The sequence below is a fragment of the Telmatherina bonti genome (genome assembly GCF_933228915.1).
Source record: "Telmatherina bonti genome assembly, chromosome: 4".
NCBI lineage: Eukaryota > Metazoa > Chordata > Actinopteri > Atheriniformes > Telmatherinidae > Telmatherina > Telmatherina bonti.
The window spans coordinates 34,359,525-34,378,416 of record NC_136622.1 but is presented as its reverse complement, the minus strand read 5'-3'; positions in this window follow the sequence as shown (position 1 = coordinate 34,378,416).

Genomic DNA, 18,892 nt, shown 5'->3' with positions numbered 1-18,892 from the left:
GGGCGACGTCATGGAGGTTCCTACCATCTCTATATACAGTCTATGATACAAGTCCAGTTAAAAGAGTTAGCTTTATGCTTTATGCTTTATGCTTTATGCTTTATGTAGCGGTAGAAGAGAGGGCTGCCATTGCAGCGTCACTTTTAAAAAAAGGACAGTTGGATGGGTGTATCTAACACAGAGTCCAGTGAGTGATAGCCTTCATTCATGGACAGATTATTACATGTTTCTATGCATGTTTAATTCATTTCTATCAGTCTTTTGATCAAGTTTAGATTGCTTTTCTTTAGTTTTGTTCCTTTCATTTGCATTAGTAATCATTAGTGGAGTTGTCTGCATTTAGGTCATCATGTCGTTGCACAAAACTCATTTTCTGGAAGTTTTACTGAAATGCTAAAAGGACCTAAATCTGTAGTTTGTTACAACTCTGGAAATGAATCTTTAAGCATGAGTTAATTAGGAAAGGTCTGTTCCATCCCATCTGCTGTCTTCCCAAGGTGAATTGGCTTTCCTCCTGCTACTGTTTGTCCCTTCTACTTTCCCACGCTGTCTAAACCAGCTCATTCTTGATTCCAGTGTCACTATTCATTCCACTTATCTTCTTGCTCGGTCTTGTTTGAGCCAATGAGCATGATTCATGTTCTTAATATTGTCCTCGTTCTGTCATTCCTCCTCAGACTGTCTTTCACTTACCCGTCCCTACAGTCTTATGTCGACGACCGCTCATCCAAATCTCTCCCACCTCCTTTCCCGACGCATTTCCAGTCTGCTGTCTCCAGGGGGTCCTGTCTTATTCATATGCATATCACCGTTCCCGTGTGATAATCCATCAAAATTTGTTGTTTCACTTGATCTCTCCTTAATGAACGTGTTTATTAGGGGAAAAAAATATATATTTTTAGCTGCTCAGCTTCGCTGGATTCAGAAATTGCAGATCATAAATTCAGAAACGCACTGAAAAATAAATGTCAGCTCCATGTCGGATCCATTTAATTTGATTCAAGTGTGTTGAAGCAGGAATAAATGAAAAAGCTGCTGGATTGCGGCACTCATATGACTGAAGTTAGTACTCCTGATTGACTGCATATATTGACGCATGAAAGCCCTTCGTAATTTTTAGTGAGTTATAAAATTTTGACATTACTTTTATACCCAGTGCTGGCGCCCACACATGCTACCAATCTACCATGCCACTAATCTGTCAAACTCTAGATACTTTTACATGATCTAAAACATTTCTGTTCCTCTTTGTTTCCATCTAAGCAATTTTCTTCAGTCATGACTACAATAAATTCATCTGAAACATAGTTGGTGACTGAAAATCATCCTTTTTGTGTGTTAAATTAAGGTTCAAACAGAGTATAATTTATTCTCTGTTTAAAAGCTTTTCCGCAAAGTGGAGTTTGAACAAAAAGACCACAAAGACTTCAAAATAAAAGGATATCAGGATAAAAGACATGGCTACAAAAACTGGGAGAAAAAAAGCAGAGACACAAAATAGCATTTTGAGACATAATACAACTACAATGAGATGCTGAACAGCTACAAACAATTACAAAGAAAAATGTTTGTAATGAGAAAAGTCCAAATTCTCCACAATAAATGTGTTGTCAGTCAGCATCCATCCATTTCAGCCGCCGTGTACTGATGCCCAAGGAGTCACAGTAATAAACAATATGAAGTGTGTGTTTATTTCAGAGAAATATAATCTCCTTTCCAGAAGCGAGGCAGCATCATTGAATGATTCTGCCTGTCAGAGTACAAGTGAAGCTGAATAACTGGGCCAATAAGACAGATCATCTGTGGGGACCAGTGCTGCTGCAAATGTCTGACTCTTGTTAAATCAAGCAACTGGAAATGTTTTTTTTTTCTTCACTGAACCTTACTGCAGTTTCAATAACTCAACAGCTTAACGTTTGGCGTGCAGGCATCGCCTTCTTCTGAAAATCTCACCAAAAAACACAACTTTAACCCTTTAACTTTCATACAAACAAAAAGACCAGAGAAAAATGTTTGTTTGTTTTGGGTAAGAATAAACAGAATAAAGGTTTTTAGCAAATGGTTGAGATGTTAAAAAGAAGAAGTTTAGTAATAATAGCAGTGTTATAACAGTTTGGGTTTTACATACCCAAACCAATTGGTAGAGATGCTCAGGCAGGTTTATTTTCATAATTTTTTTTAAGGAAATTTCCTTAAATTCACCTTGACCAAATGGTAGACCAGGACCTTAAGGGTTAAAAAAAGAAAAAGGAAACCTTATGGTTTCTCTTTATTTTGCGTTTTTTTTCTTTTGGTTTCATATCCACTTCTACATTTCTTATTAATTAGTTCAATTATCAAGATAATAATCACAATAACTACATGAATTTTTCAGTAGAGTGTTTTTTACAATCCATCTATTCATCCATCTACTAGGGCTGGTCGGATCCATCCACATATCGATAATGCTGCTACGAAGACTGGGATTGGTTTTGTTCGATTACAGCAAGATTTGATTGAAATTTTTCTTGCAGTGTTTTGGGGGCAAAAACCCAAAGAATGTGAAAAATAAAGTAAAAGACAAAACCAAGGATGAGAAAGTTCTCATTCAAACATTTGTGTGGAATAAGGAAACAGATTAACTGAGTTTTTAGCATTTAGCAACATTGTTGGTGTATTTTGTTGTTTACAAACTAAAAAGCTTAAATAAAAATAATAGTTTAGACTAAAAAAGTGTTTTAATTGACAAGTCTTTCTACAGTATTTTGTTAAATCATAATCTGTATCGACAATTAAAGGGATAGTTTAACCTCGAATAAGAAGTTGCTTTGTTTGGGGAGCTGTGAATGCGCGCACAAGCTGATTTTTATCTACAAAGCAAAGCTGGAGTCACTTCCAGTGGATTAAGCCCAGGATTGTGGGTTCAGAGCACGGCATTGTGGGTAAACAAGGCGTGAAGCAGCACTGGATGGAAGATATGCTCAAAGTTAAAGTTCTGATAGAAATATGATCTGATGCAGCTCCTTATTTTCAGCCGCAGCAGAAACAGAAGTTGTGCTGCACCATCACATCATTCTTGATGCAGCGCCGCCTCTGGCGAGGAGTGGGATGTGTTATTTAAAAGGTCAGATTTGTTGAGTAGTGCTGCATTAACGTAAACAAAGTCTGGAATATTGTTGCACGCTCCAACTGAACTGAGTCTAGAGGACGACTCTGGTGCTGTGATCTTGGTTTTGGAAGTGTGTGGTGGGTTAACACTTTGTTCACACATAGTTTGAGAACTTTGGTAAAATTGTTGAGCTTATTATCTGGAAAACGTGTCAAAACGATCTTTAATAGGTTATAATTCCACCATACTCATGTGGAGTTCAGCTCTTTTCAAAGATTCGGCTCTTTTGACAGCTTAGAAGAGTCGACTCGTTCAGCTCTCCATTTGCACTTCATTTCAGATCATTCAGAGCTTTTATTTCTGTCTCATTGCTTAGTTATGACTGGTTTGTTTGTTGGTAAGCAATTTTTATTTATTTATGTTCATAAAAAAGCCTAATTTTTGTGGATTTTTCATTATGAAATATAATTATGTTTCCCATTTCATTAATCAAGTCCAAAAGAAAAAACAAATATATGAATCAAATCAAGTAAATAAAGGCCAAAATCTATATTTTTGAAAATTTTCTATTTCTTATATCTTTTTAAAATTGCTTATACTTAGTTTTATTTATTTTGTTTTTTATCATTTGTTTTCTTTTGTTTGTTTGTTTTTGTGTTTTATTGTAAAGTACTTGTGATTTTATCTTCAAATGTGAACATTTATTGACTTACTTACTTAATCTCTCCATTTCCACAACATTTTTAGTTTAAATCTGACTTATATCTCTGTCTGTGTACCTGGTCTATACCACTACTTTTCCTGTCTTCTAAGAAGCCCTACATTCAGTACATCTTGGTATGATTCTTGTCTTTTCTCAGATGTAATCAGGTGCATGGTTTGGCTATCAAAATAAAGCCGTTCTCCTACTAAAAATTCTGCTTTCTTCAAGAGGAATCAGTTCTTCTTGGCCACTGCAAAGAATCGGTTCTTAGAGGCGACTCATTCATGAATCTAATCAAGAGTAGCACAAGTTGAGAATAAATTGTAATTACATAAAGTTAATTGACCTGGGATGGACTAACTACCTGTCCAGGGTATACCTGCCTTCAGCCTGATGATTAATGGGATAGCCTCCAGCCCCCTCGTGACCAAACTGGACTGAGCAATATAGAAAATGCATGACTGGATGAATGATTGATTGACTGATTGATTGGCTTCCCAGGAATGCTTGACAGACAAATATAATATTTGTCTGAGATTACAAACAAACAACAAATAGAGATGCTTCTTCCAGAAGAGCATTGCTACCTGTCCCCCAGCTGGCTAGAGATATTTTAAACAAACCAGGCCTTCTTTTGTAGTTGGAAATATTAAAGGAGAAATATAGGCTGACACCATTTCCTGAGGTCTTAATGAAATACCTGTGACACGCTGTGATAAAAAGAAAAGCACATAAAAATGCTGCAGCAGCTCATTTTTCTTCTATTAATTTCCATTTTTATTCAGGCGGAACATTTTTGGCTCTTTGAGTGATCTACAACGCCTCTTCACCCTCTTTTCCTCACGGTTTTCCCTTTTTTTGAGATCTAAAGAGTTCTACAACCCTCGGAGCATGTTATGATGACACAAGAACTCAGAAAACTTTACTCCCACACTTACACCCCCCGACCACCTGCTGATGAAATGGAGCATCAGCATGAGGAAAAAGGAGATTTAAAGCAGTTTTTGCCACAGACTGTATATAAAAGGGGGGCGGAGCGTCCATGACGTCAGCTCATTGGCCAGTTCCTACTGTCGCCATCTTGGCAACATCACACACGTCGTCTCTCCTGGAAAATACAGACATGGGCAAAGAGGTGGAGCTGAGAGGGGGTCTGTGAGAGCCATGGTGGATGATTGACATCTCGCCAATTCTGACCTGCCTGTAGCTAAGAGCTAACCAAGCTAACCTGGAGCTAACAGAAGCTAACCAGCTAATGCTAAGTCACATTGTTAATCGGCTAAAAACCGTGGTTACTTTACATGCATTCCTCCTTCTTGCAGCAGGATATCCGTACCTGTCAATCAAAAGGACACGCCCCTAAATATGCAGAATTTCGAGATTAAATTACTTTTAATCAGGTGAGTTAGAAAAAAATTCCTTCTTCCCCACAGCTGTCATGAAGGTAAACCTGACCTATTAAACCTGAAATGATCCAGGCTGTAAACATGTTTATTTCTGCTGTGAAGTTGGTCTGTATAACATGGGAGTCGATGGGGATTTGCTCTGTTTTGGATCCCCTAGTGGATGAAGGGGGAACTGCACTTCAGCATAGGGTTTCTTTCACCGCCAGAGGTCGCCGCTTGGTTTTTACCAATGATTATAGAAGACCTGATATTCGGGTTGCTAGATGTAAATATGTAAAGAGAGAGGAGTCATGACTAACAAGATGAAGATCAGAAAATGAGAAGCGGCGCTCAGATCTGAAAGGCAGACAGAAAGCAGAATAAAAACAAGGGATTCTTCTGTTTTCAGATAAAGCAGAGTTTAATCCAAATGAAACATAAACAAGAAGAAAGCAAAACATCCATCTTTTTTTATTATCATTTGTTTTTTCCCTGCCGTTCTCTTCTTTCTCACCATGGCAAATCTTCTACATGAACTCTGACGTCAATGCTCTGATCCGGTGGCCTTCCTGCCTTCTCTCTCACCAGGTAATTTAGTCTTTTTCTTTTCAAATCTCACTTTTGGCATCATTCTTCCAGGTGGAGTGCTGTGTATCCACCTCCACACAGTCTCCACCTTCTCCATCTATCAACATCACGCCGTCACAGCTGCCTGCTTCCTTCACGGCTTTTCCTCTCATCCTTCACGCCACATTCCTCACAGCTGCATCACAGCAGAACTTTCAAACTTTACTAACATTATACACCATGAATGATGACATTTTATTAGATTTTCATCTCTTTGGAATCCAGGTCCATCGGATCTTTTGCCACTCCTGGTCGTCCTACTGGTTTCATTCCTGTTTCCACCACTGCCATAAGAGATTAAGTTATGCAGGTTTAAAGGGACATTGCATAACAATTTCTGTTGTTTTCTGGCAAAAATCCGTTTCTGCATTTATATTCCATGTTATCATTAGTGTCGTTAATATCATTCTTGTAAATGTATTTCTACACGTATGACGGGTAAGCAGGTAGGGAAGCACCATGACCAAGCTGCAACCTCCGGCGGTGAAAAGTGAAGCCTATGCAGAAGCGCAGAGAAGTGCAGTTCCCCCCTCATCCACTAGGGGCTGCAAAACAGAGCAAGTCTCCATAGACTCCCATGTTAAAAAGATCAACTTCACAGCAGAAATAAACATGTTTACAACAGAAATAAACATGTTTACAGCCTGGTTAAAAATCCATTTTAGGTTTAATCGGTCAGGTTTACCTTCATGACAACTGTGGGGGGGAGTGAATTTTTGTGCCTAGTTGTTTGAAAAGGTGAGTTGCTAAAATGCATTATTAATTGGAATGAAATGCAGGATTTTAACCTGTAATTTTTATGCAATGTTCCTTTAAAGCTGAGGCAACAAAGATCCGAGCTGTTGCAGCTTGTTGCTTCATTGTCTTTAAGTTTTGTGGAGGGTCAAACCGGGATACACCAGCATGATGTCTGCTGCCTGCTATCATCTCACCGAAACCTGAACTGAACCACAAACAGCCTTTCTATTTTTATGACACCAGACAGCAGACCAGACTGCAAGTGTTGTCATGGTAACAAAGTGCAGAACGTCTGCATTTAGAATCAAAATGGGCAACCTGGAGTTTGATCTAATATAGAAAACATGGCCTGTCTGGTCCTGGAAATGGAGGCCAGACTGCCACATCTCTTTTATGACTGTGTTTTTATGCCCCAAATCATATTTTACAGTAAATAAAATAAAATTTTTAGTCATTTTTTTGTTTTTTGTTTTTTTGAGTGAATTTTGCTCATCAAAGTGCCTACAAGTTTTTCTTTTATCACACATATGTTTTATTAGTTATAAACACCCAAACAGCCTTTCAGTGTTCATTTGCAGTTTTAAAGCAATATGAGATTCTTTTCCTCTAACTTCACCTTTTAGCTTTGCACTAATAAACTGTAAAACTGTTGTTTTTATGTTGGTTAGTTGTGCAAAAGAAGAGAAAAAAAATTGTCCAGGCTTTTCTAAAGACCTCTATTTGTTAAGGCTTCTCTAGGTATTATCCACAAGATGGCAGCATCTTTCTTCTTGTTAGAAAATTAAGTCAGAAAGCCAACAGAGACCGTTTGAACGCTATTAGATCTGCTGAGTCTAAAATCCTTCCAAGGTACACAGTTGTACTAACCAAAATGTAAATGAGATTACAAACAGCAGTACTGAAAAGGAGACTTTGTCTTGCTATAGAGCAGATGATGTGCAGGATTGCAGTAATAATGCATCAGTGTACCGTTGTGTAACAGCTGCATAGGAACCGTCCGGTAGTCCTGATGGAGAAAAACTGCATACAAAGGTTTCCCACCTTGCAGATTTATCACCTCATTTATTCATATTAAAATATTTTCTGTTTTAACTCTAACAATTTTTAACAGTTAGTTTTTTTTTTAACCACTAAGATGCACCAAAAGAATAGTTTTGTGGCTTTTGAGGAATCATGAAACCAGCTCTGTTCTTATACAGACAGTAACACACACAGAAATGGACATGAAGATGCAAAACTAATATTTTACTTCACTGCTATACATTGATTAAAGTAAAAATGTGTCGTTTATTAGCATTTGTTAGCATAATAACTTTTTAACTGACTTATTTGTGTTTTTGTGTGTACTTATTTGTAGTTGTGAGCTTGAACGCTCCATAGCTTAAAGACACACTGCAGAACTTTTTCCATTTTCCCATCACACGCCCCGCGTTGACGGCCTTAAGCAGCATCCATCTTGCATTTTACCTGACCTGTTAGCTCTCTCCGGGCAGCAGAAGACGATCCTACGATGACTCTTGCTTAGTTTCTATCTTTCTTTTAATCTTCTTGCGTTTCTTTGCTGAATGGGCGACGTTGCATGTTCAGAACAGCCAGTGTGTTTTCTAGCATGAAGCGAAACTCTGCTGCAACGTCACGCAGCGTCCCGGATGAAAAGGTTGTACAGTGTCGGTTTCTCAACCGCGGGATGCTACTTGGTAGCACCGTCTCAAGAAATGCACTGTGTCATCAAATAAGTCCGGAACAAGGAGTTTTAAGGTCAGAAAATTATATAATTTGCCTTAACAATAATGTTCAAAAACTTCCAATCTAAAGGCTCATTTCAGTTCCCTGATTTATGTAAAAAAAGGACGTCTGTTTAACATGTCACGTTGCCACTCTCATACTTCTACTTGTCTTTTACGTCACCTTGGTTGTTAAGTCATCCACTAGAGGGCAGTGCTGCGTTCAGATTTCTTGTCCGTGTTTTTGACATGGGTTGGGAGCTGGAAATCATCATAAAGTTGCTTGAAAACATTGGAAGTAGAGCACTAAAATCTCAAAGTTTGTTCTCAACTTCTTCTGTGTCTTCTTTTTAGTTGACTCTTTTTGTTCCTCTTCTTCTCTGGTTTGCTCCTTTTGCTTGTTAGTGTCAGATACAGCTGAACACTTTCCGGTGGTATTGCTCCATTTTCTGTGTCAAGTGTCAAGTAGCTAAACTCCCTGAAAAGGACCGGATTGCAGGCGTAACCGACTCAACTGTCCGGGTGATACTCTGTCTGATTGTCTGCGTATCCGGCTACAACATCAATCAAAAATGGGCCTAAGAGTGGAATAATCACTTCTTTATAGTTACTGAGGAGTCTTAAGTAGCCTATTACGCAAACATTTAATAGTTAAAGTAGCTCTGAAAGTCATTATTCAGATTTTACAGTATTGTGTGTGTGTGTGTGTGTGTGTGTGTGTGTGTGTGTGTGTGTGTGTGTGTGTGTCTGTGTGTGTGTGTGTGTGAATGCAGACTACGTTATATAATCATACATCTCTCATGTGTGTTTGACTTCACACCAGGAATCACATGCCATCAAAACCTCCTTCCTGTGCAACCTCAACAAAAAGCTAAACACCCGTAAAGGCAGCGGTTTTTATTGCCCCTGTATATTGATTGAGAGGGTCAGAAAAAAAAAAAACAACCTAACAGGCCTGTGCCAGGTCGTATAAAAGCTCAAACCGAATGGGTGCGGCAACGTAAATCCTTTTGTCTCTTGTAAATAGTTTTAATACACCCGAGGCGCCAAATCACTTGACCTGCGTTAGCCCTGCTGTTTGGGGGCTTTCTGGCTGACTGAGCAGCTTGGAGCCAGCCCTTTTCCTCCCATTCTCTGGCTGTCAGTCCAGGTAATAGTCAAGGCCTTATTAGCGACACGCCTGCGCTCCTTGGCTTCAGACCTCCATCTGTTGGATTTAATCCACTGAAGCCATGTTTTTCAGTGTAGCCTGTAAGCAGCTCATTTCATTTTTTGGCTTTTATTCTTCTCCATCATAAGAATTTAAGGGCAACTTAACTTTGGAAACTTGTGAAAGAACATTTTTGGGAAAAAAAAAAAAGGGAACTTTCTGGATTTTATGAGTTTGAAAAAAGAACAATAGATCCTTTTTTGCTAATAAAACTACAGTTTTTGTACATCAGAAACAAGTGGTCTTATAATCACATGACAGCATCAGTTGTATCTCAGAGGAAATTATTATACAGACATCTCAAAGTCTCCAAGTCAAACTTTGTGCCTAAAACATCCAGTTAGCATAAGATACTGGAGCATTATGGACATATACTTAATATTTCAGTTTTAATATTTAGTTTAGCATTTACAAAAAAAAGTGTCAAACAATTGTTTTATGTGTAATATTTTCTGATGAAAGATTAAAATATTTAGTTAACATTAACATCACTGCTTTATTTGTATATGAAGTTATGATTTAAAGGTGTAGTATGTAACTAAATGAAAGGTCAATGACAGAAAATGTAATATATTTTTAATAACTGTGTGTATTGGTGTCTAATCACTTCACCAGAATAACTGTTATCCTTTTACTCGCTCAGTCTATGATGTGGTCCTATTCTGTGTATAAAATATGGACAGGGTCTACATGAAGTCACCAGTGGGTTCTTGAAGAGCCAAATTGAAGCTTGATGTGCATCTTTCCATCTTGGCAGCTTTACGCGTGCTGTTGCTCCTGGAAAGTACAAAAAAAAGGCAAAGAGGGATGATTGACATCTATCTAACTTGGAGCTGCATGCGGCTAAAAGCTAATATAGCTAATCCATAGCTAAGGGGAGCTAATTGGCTAATGGAGGAAGGCAGGCTAAAGCTAATCCCCACTGTTAGCCAACTAAAAACCGCAGTTGTGCTACACTCTGCCTTCTTGTTGCCAGATATTGGATATCTGTCAATCAAAAGGACACACCCCTAAATATGCCGAATTTCAAGGTGAAATTACTTGTAAACAGGAGTTGTAAAAAAAAATTCACTCCCCCCACAGTTGTCCTGACCTATTACACCTAAAATGTTTTTTGTACCAGGCTGAAAACAGGCTCATAGTGTTTATAATAGTGTTTATCATAGTGCTCATAGTGTTTAACATAAATACTAGGAGCCCCCAGTGTATGACGGGGAACCTTTATAAATATTTCCAAATAAACTGAGACAGAGGCAAAAAAAAAAAAAAAAAAGACTGGAGAAGTTGATAAATGTTCAAAAAATACCTGATGATCAGCTTCATTGTGTCTTCATTGGGTATAAAAGGAGCGTTCGGGAAAGGCTCAGTTGTTCCCATGCAAGGATGGAGGGAGTTTCACCACTTTGTGAACAACTGCATTAACAAATAGTCCAATTATTTAAAGAGGTTTCCTCATGTAGGTACAATTGGAATGAATTTAAGAATTTCCTCATCTACTCCAGGATCCTCAGTCCTGTTCCTCGAGGGCCGGTGTCTTGCAGGTTTTATAAGTGTCCCTGCTGGAACACACCCGACTCAGACGCAAACAACCTCTGCACATCTCTGCTAAATACACATTGATTTGAATCATGTGGGTTGCAGTACTTAGAAAGCTTGCAGGACGCCGGCCTTTGAGCACCAGGATTTAGGATCCCTGATCTACAGGCCATAATAGCTTCAGAGAAAACATTTTCAGTTCTTTTCATTTATTTATTCATTTATTTTTTAACATTCTTTAGCTTCAAAGTAAGATGGAGCCACAAAGGCTGAAGAGTATTTTAATGTATCAGCTGTGCGTTTGGACCTTAAGTCAAAAAGACAAATCAAAAGCTAAATCAACTTTAAACAACTTAAATATTTGGAAGAAGTTACCTGTAGTGCTGTCATCGCTGCACCTGAGCCAACTCAATCTATTACCAGATGAAATCATGTTTATGTCTGGAGGTTTTTTGGCCTCTGATGCCCACTGTCTATTCATACCTGTACTTAGCGTCTGAGGACGTTGCTATGCCCACCTTTACCACTAGAGGTCTCTAAATCTTACACTCTGCACCTTTAAGCTTTGCAAGAAGCTTTACAGTGTGATTGCAAAAGAAAATTCATACTAATTCTTTTCCTTGCTCCAATAACATTAAAGTATTAATCAAAATATTGTACAATATTTCAATTTAACAGAGCTTATATGATTAATTTGTTGAGTTTCTGTTGTTATTGCCAGATTATTTTGATAGGAAGGTATTAGTCAGCAGAGATGCTTAGTGATGATTTACTGTGGGGAAAAAAGTAGCCCTACCAAAAAATAAATTAATATTTACAAAAAAATAAAATTAGTTTATTAGTTTATTTCTAACAAATTATCCAAGGAAGTAAATCTGTGGTGTAAAAAAAAAAAAAAAAAAGAAAAAAAAAAAAGTTTTGTACATAGTCTGGTAGCAGAGGCCACTGCCGGATTTCAAACAACAGAAAGCAAATATGCTGTATCTCAGAGGTGTCCAGCTCCGGTCCTCGAGGGCCAGAATCCTGCAGGTTTTCTATGTATCCCTGCTCAGACACACCTGATTCAAATTAACTAGTAGTAGAGCTTAATCAGTTGTGCACGTCATTGGCTGTTTGATCCATTTAGTGGAAGCTAGATGTGTTGGAACAGGAATACATAGGAAACCTGCAGGACAGCGGCCCTCGAGGACCGACTTTGGACACCCCTGCTGTATCTGATTTGGCTGCTAATCACACAGCAGTGAATTTACTGATTAGCCTCCTTGCTAGTACTACTCGAAAGTTGGGTTTGGGCCAATCCTCCTAACAACTTTTTAATAACCTCTGGTGGTTAAAAGTGAAGCCTACTCCGGAGGGGCAAAAAATTGCATTCCCCCTCATCCACTACGGGCTACAAAACAGAACAAATCCCCATAGATTCCCATGTTAAAAATACCAACTTCACAGCAGAAATAAACATGTTTACAGCAGAAATAAACATGTTTACAGCCTGGTTCAAAAATCCATTTTCGGTTTAATAGGTCAGGTTACCTTCATGACTGTGGAGGGAGGTTTTTTTTTTCCTAACTCCTCTGTTTAGAAGTATTTATCTCGAAGTTCTACATATTTAAGGGTGTGTCCTTTTGATTGACAGGTATCCAATATCCCACTTCAAGAAGGAGTGTTGAACAACCGCAGTTTTTAGCCGGCTAACAATGTGACTTAGCTTTAGCCCGCATACCTCTGTTAGCTGGTTAGCTCCTGTTAGCTAAGCATTAGCTCAGTTAGCTCTTGGCTACAGGCAGGTTGGAGTTCGCTAGATGTCAATCATCCACCCCCACGCTCACAGCCCACCTCTCAGCACTACCTATTTGCCCACATTTGTATTTTCCAGGAGAGACGACACGCTTGATCCTGCCAAGATGGCGATGGTAGGGACCACCCAATGAGCTTCACTTCAGCTCTTGAGAAACCTACAGGTGACGTCATGGAGGCTCTGCCCATTTTTTTATATACAGTCTGTTTCATGCAGGTCTCTGTCATCTCGTAGATGCCATTACTGCATTTCCCAGTGATCTATGGCTTAAGTCAGACTTTTTTAATTAATCATGAACTGAAACCTTTCCTCCTTGAGCTCCAGTGCTTTCCTGTCATTTATCTTGCAGCAAACAGACTGCTAACACTGTAACTTGTGAGGGTTTAACAAACTTCAAAATGTTTGTGTGTATGACTGTATCTACCGTCAGCTCATTTTCTTTGTTCTGTAGGTAAAAAATTTTCCATGCCTCATAAAAATGTTGTCAGTGCAGGGTGCCAGGTCTGTGTTTGTGTTGTTGGCCTGTTAATCTTGGAAAGTTAACAGCTTAGTGCGACTACAAACCAACTTTGGGAACATCCACAGAGCATCGGTGAGTCATGCACCTACCAGGAATTGTGAAACGGTTTGAAGTATGAGGTGTTTCCAATCCAGATTTCAAAGAGGTATGCAGTATAAACACACATCAAATACATACTGCTACATATTGCACAGGTGTGTCTGGTTTCAGTTTGCTCTGTAGAGCTGCGTCTTGACATTGTTGATTTTTTCCCAACGTGTTATATTTTAAGCTGCGATTTATAATGAAAACTGTCTCTCAACTTGAATGTTTGTCACTGCTCCGGCTGCAGGCATGCACTTGTTTGAATTGCCAAGTGTACGAGTTCCTGAGAGGTTGTGGACAGCTGCTCAGAGGGGAAAATCTCTTGACAAAGCTGCATTTATCCATGGTTGAAACTGCATGGGAGCTTGACCGCTGGAAATAAAGACACAGTATGTAAGAGAGTATCCAAGGAAATGCCGTCACAGGCAGTTGTCCCTGGACAGAAGCACACAGCTGTTAGCCATACTGCCCCACAGTCTAGCTGCTGTTCTCTGCTGAGCATCCACAACTGGGTTGCCAGCACAATCTGGGGTTTGTTAGCCCATCAATAAATCTTGTTTTAGACTTTTTTGTTGCTGTGTTATGGTAGAAGTTAAAAAAGACAGCTTCTAAATAAGAGATAAAAGACAAAACTCCTATTTGCATAGAAAATTTGGTGTAAAGTTGCTCTAGCTTGGAGGTGAGCTTTTTTGTCACATCTTTACTCTTCCCCCCTTCAGGTTAAGTGTGGAGACACCTTCTTTTTTCTTTTTACCGCCCACCCATACTTCTTGATGTAATCTTTTCCTCATCCTGCATTAAAAAAAAAGCTGCCGGATCCTGTTTATGTCATATGTTTGTTGTTTTGTCTACTCTTGGATGGGTTGTGCTGGAATTAATTTTGTTGTGCCTGGGACGCTGGCTCAATGACACATAAAGCTGAATCTGATTCTGTGTTTATTTCTTCATTCCAGACACAGAAGGATCCATAATAACAATAAAACAATAATAGTAACAAGAAAATACTAAAATACAATCCAAAAGAACAACAGCACAAAGAACTCCACAGTGGTCAGTGTCCAAAATATATGCGGAAAAAAAAAAAAATTAGCTTATGCAAACAGAATTGATCATACCATTGATCTTCCATAAAATGTGTATTTTTTAAAGCAGAAGAGATACAGGATTAACTGTATTTTACTGTAATACAATTTTACACCACTAGATGTACTCGTTTCTAAAGTACTCCAAAGTCCACAAAGCAAGAAGTAACAAAAACAAGATGAATTGCGTAGCTTTTTTATCTTAAAACTGCGTGCCGGACTAGTTCAATGACACAGAGACGCAGCGTCTCAAGGCTAAGAATCAATGAATCAGCAAAGATATGCAAAAAAAATTTAAATAGAGAAAGATCCAAAACAAGTCATTGTAAGATCGTCTTCTGCTGGATGGAGAGAGCTAACAGTTCAGGTAGGATGCAAGATGGAATTAGCCGTCGATGAGGGGGGGGGCATGACGGGAAAATGGCAAAAGTTAAACGATGTCTTTAAATGTTACGATTTAAACATTCTTGTACTTTCTCCCCACTTTGACCTGCTTGTGTTAAAAAGATTCGTTTTACCTGTGGAAGCAGCAACTGTCCGCTTGGTGCTTTACCGTGTTAACCACGCCCACCTCAAATGTCAATCACACATCAAACCAATCACACAGTACGTCTTGGAGCCCCACACGAAAAAGGTTTTTCTAGCTTGATGTGTCGAGAACTGTCTTCAAAGACGTTGGCGACAACAAAATGACATAATTTTCATCTCGGAATCTCGAGAACAAGAAAAAAGGTCTCTCTTCTCGTGAAGGATTAAACATATAGGCTTAAACACAACAATGGGGGAAACTGTTAGTTACTTATTCTTCTTCTTCTATGTTCTGTTTTAGGGTTGCTATACTGCTAATCACTGTCTCCATGATTTCCAGTTGTGCTACTCCATTTGGTCCATTGGAGTACCCATCCACAAGGGTTCCAAAAGCTGACCAAATTACGTACCTAAAGGACAGTGAAGACAAACAAAAGGCTTTGTATCTGTCTTCACTGTAGAGCATAAACAGACCTTTAGAGGTCAACTTGGCCATTGAACCTGACCAGTGTTTTCCTCATTGGGATCCTACACACTGGGGCCGGGTCCTACCGGTTCATGGAGTCACCGCTACGGAGATTCCCATCGACATGGTGGGTTGGTGGCGTCCTCCACTGTCCTAATGAGTAGTGGTGGGTGCACTGCCATGCCATGGACTTGGTGGGCCTTGCGGTGATGGGCTCTATAGTCATGATTAGTATCCCGGTGTGGATGAATCCCTAAGATATCACTTCCTCTTGGTCCACTGAGGCAGGTGTTGGGGTCTTATGTTTGCCTGAGGGGTTGGATGAGAGTGTTTTATCCTTTACCGATGTGATTTTGATTGCGTCTGAAAACGTGAGTGTGTGTTAGACTTTTGGTGAATTATATGTTTTTGTATGTGAAGGCATGTTTTTAACCTTGTTTTAACTTTTTATTCTGTAAAGCACATTGTGCTACTTCTGCATGAAAAGTGCTATAGAAGTAAACGATTGATTGATTGATTGATTGATTATCCCAGTATACATGTAGCTAGCAACCTCAGTGTGCCCAATACTGCATTGGAAGACATTCAAGAAATCAAGAAATCTTTCTCTCTGTCTTAACTGTTTCTGTACAAAGTCCTTTTGTGTGCAGATATAGCAAAGCTAACAAAAAGGCCAGAGAAAAATGTTTCTGTTTTTCTGGTTGCTTTGGACCAGAATAAATGTTTTTTGTCAAATGGTTGAGAAGAAGTTAATAATAATGTAACAACAGTAGTGTTATAAAAAAAAAAACAACACTTAGTTTGGGTTTTATATACCATGACTAGTTATTAGAGACACTCATACAGTTTTATTTCCACAATTTTAAAAAGAAATTCATCGAAGTTACTGCAAATTGAACTCTACCAAATGGTAGACCAGGACTTTAAAAGGTTAATAATATTGTCTGGTAGATTAAACAGAAACCACAGTATTTGTTGGAAAGAACTTCCATAAGTTCTCCAACTCTTCTGGCGAATATAGTTCAACTAAGTGCAGAAATGTTCCCTGAAGAGCTGAGTCTTCCGCTTCCTCCCAAAAATAGACATGGACTCTGCAGATAGGGCATAATTTCGGAGGTCGGTCCACCATTGTGGAACAACAGATGAAAATAGTCTGGCTAAGGATTTGGTCCAACGTAGTTGTGGTAACACGAGGCGTCTTTCATTGGTATAGCATAACAGTCGAAAGGGAGTATATGATGGAGTGAACGTAGATCGGAACTTTTTGAGTTATAGTTTCGAATTTGATGTGTGCTGCGAAGTGTGATTAGCGGCAGAGTGACATGAGCCCTTTTGGGTTGGTTGAAGAATAATATTGTGGTTACTTTAAAAAAAAAAAAAAAAAAAAGGATGAATATGAAAAAAGGTTGCAATGTTTGTCTCTTTTAGGAGGAAGGGGGATTTTTCTGTTGCCAGTGTAGGTGAAATAACTTATCATTACAACTTTTATATGCATGAACTTTGTTTAAAGAGAGGAAAAAAAACTTGTTAAAAATGTCTCCAAGCTTCAGTAGGAGCTTTCTTCTGCGCCTCACTATGGTGTGCCATGTATCAGATTATATTGCCTACACACCCTGCCAAGCCAAGCTTTTCTACATGACATGTTTCAGCATTGTTCTTGTTGCTGTTTCTGCCTCTGGAGCTGAGTGAGGAAACATAGCAGGAGGTGGGCTTGTGCATACCATTATCTCACAAAGCGTTCATTACAGGAGTGTCTCCCATATCCTCTATACCAGCAAAACATGTCACCTCATGCTGTCCGCCTCATCGCGAACACCGCAGCATTCAAACCCAGCACCTCTTTGGCACGGCGCTCTACTCCATCCATGACTCACTTGAGTAAAATGCCACAAACGCTACGGCTGCCAAATTATGAAGCGAGGAGAAATGTATGTATGAGGCGAGGCTTTGTGTAACTGCAAGGTAGGGAGCAGTGACTAAAAAGCAACTGCAAGCCCATTTTTCATCAAAACTCAGCATCGTGTTTTGCTAAAATACATCACAAAGACGTATGTTTCATTTTCTGTAAACAACAGCGCAATAATATTATGGTAACAGTCTGCACGAAAACATGAAATTACATTGGCTGTAATTGCAGAGGTTCATTGCTTTTCCACTGATTAGTCCACAAACACCAGATCCAAGAGGTGAAAATCACCACATTATCTGGTTTTACATTGTGTTAACTAGATGTAAAAGGAATGCACAGCTTTTAAAGTGTAATTGCATGTTTGGATGAGTGAAAGTTCAGACTGGAATGAGATTTATGTGCGTTTGCTCTACAATTACTGAGTCAAGTATAAAAAAAACCAACTAATATATCAACAATCATTGTTGAAATTCAAAACTGAATGATGAAATTCGAATGAGACAATTAGCCAAAGTACACTGCTGAGAAATGGAGAAAACACCCCCAGTCTTATAGTACTTCTTTAGTAGTACCTTGTAGAAAGCCAGTGAGGTGTATTATTTATCAATTCAATTCAGTTCAGCTTTATTTGTATAGCGTCACTTCACAGCAATGTAGTCATAGAGCACTTTTCATACACATAATTTCAAGCCAATTCATACATATTCTATAATAGAAACCAACTGATTGCATTGAATCATGACTTCAATCCAATCCCCCATCCCAAGCATGCATGAGGCGACAGTGGGAAGGAAAAAACTCCCTTTTAACAGGAAGAAAACCTCTGGCAGAAGGAGGGAAGCCAAGGAGAAATAAGTTAGAGACGGCAATATTGGCATATATTTATACATTAATACATTAGAGAAATAGAGCGAGGCACTTCTCAGTGCATCAGGTAACATCCCCATTGCTACATAAGTAATGGATGGCTAGACTACCCATAACTATAAGAGCAAAGAGCATAACCTGGACAGTTGGGTCCCGTACATGCAGACTCCAACTCATATCCTAACTATAAGAATCATGGAAAAGGAAGGTTTTGCAGCTTGATCTTAAAGGTTGTGAAGAAGTCTGCCTCCCGAACCCCCAGTGGGAGCTGGTTCCATAAGAGAGGAGCCTGATAGCTAAAGGCTATCAGACCTTCCTTCATCTTGAGGAGCTAAAACCAGTGATACAGACTGGAGCAGGACTTGGGAGCGGTGGGCTTGTCAGCAGCTGTTTCAGGCTGTCATATGGTGAGGAAAAGCTCTGTCATGGCCTAAGTAATGGTAATTGGAGCGGTGAGAGCCCCCGTCTTGTCTGCAGGCTGGTATCTGAGAGGTTAGGAGCAGTAGGAGAGTGAAGCTCAGTTCTCTGGGAAATCATTTGTATTCAGGATGCTGTGCTTGTTGTTGAGATCGTATCCATCCCAACAGCTTCATGTATGATAATTCTTCTATCTTAATCAGAACCAACAAT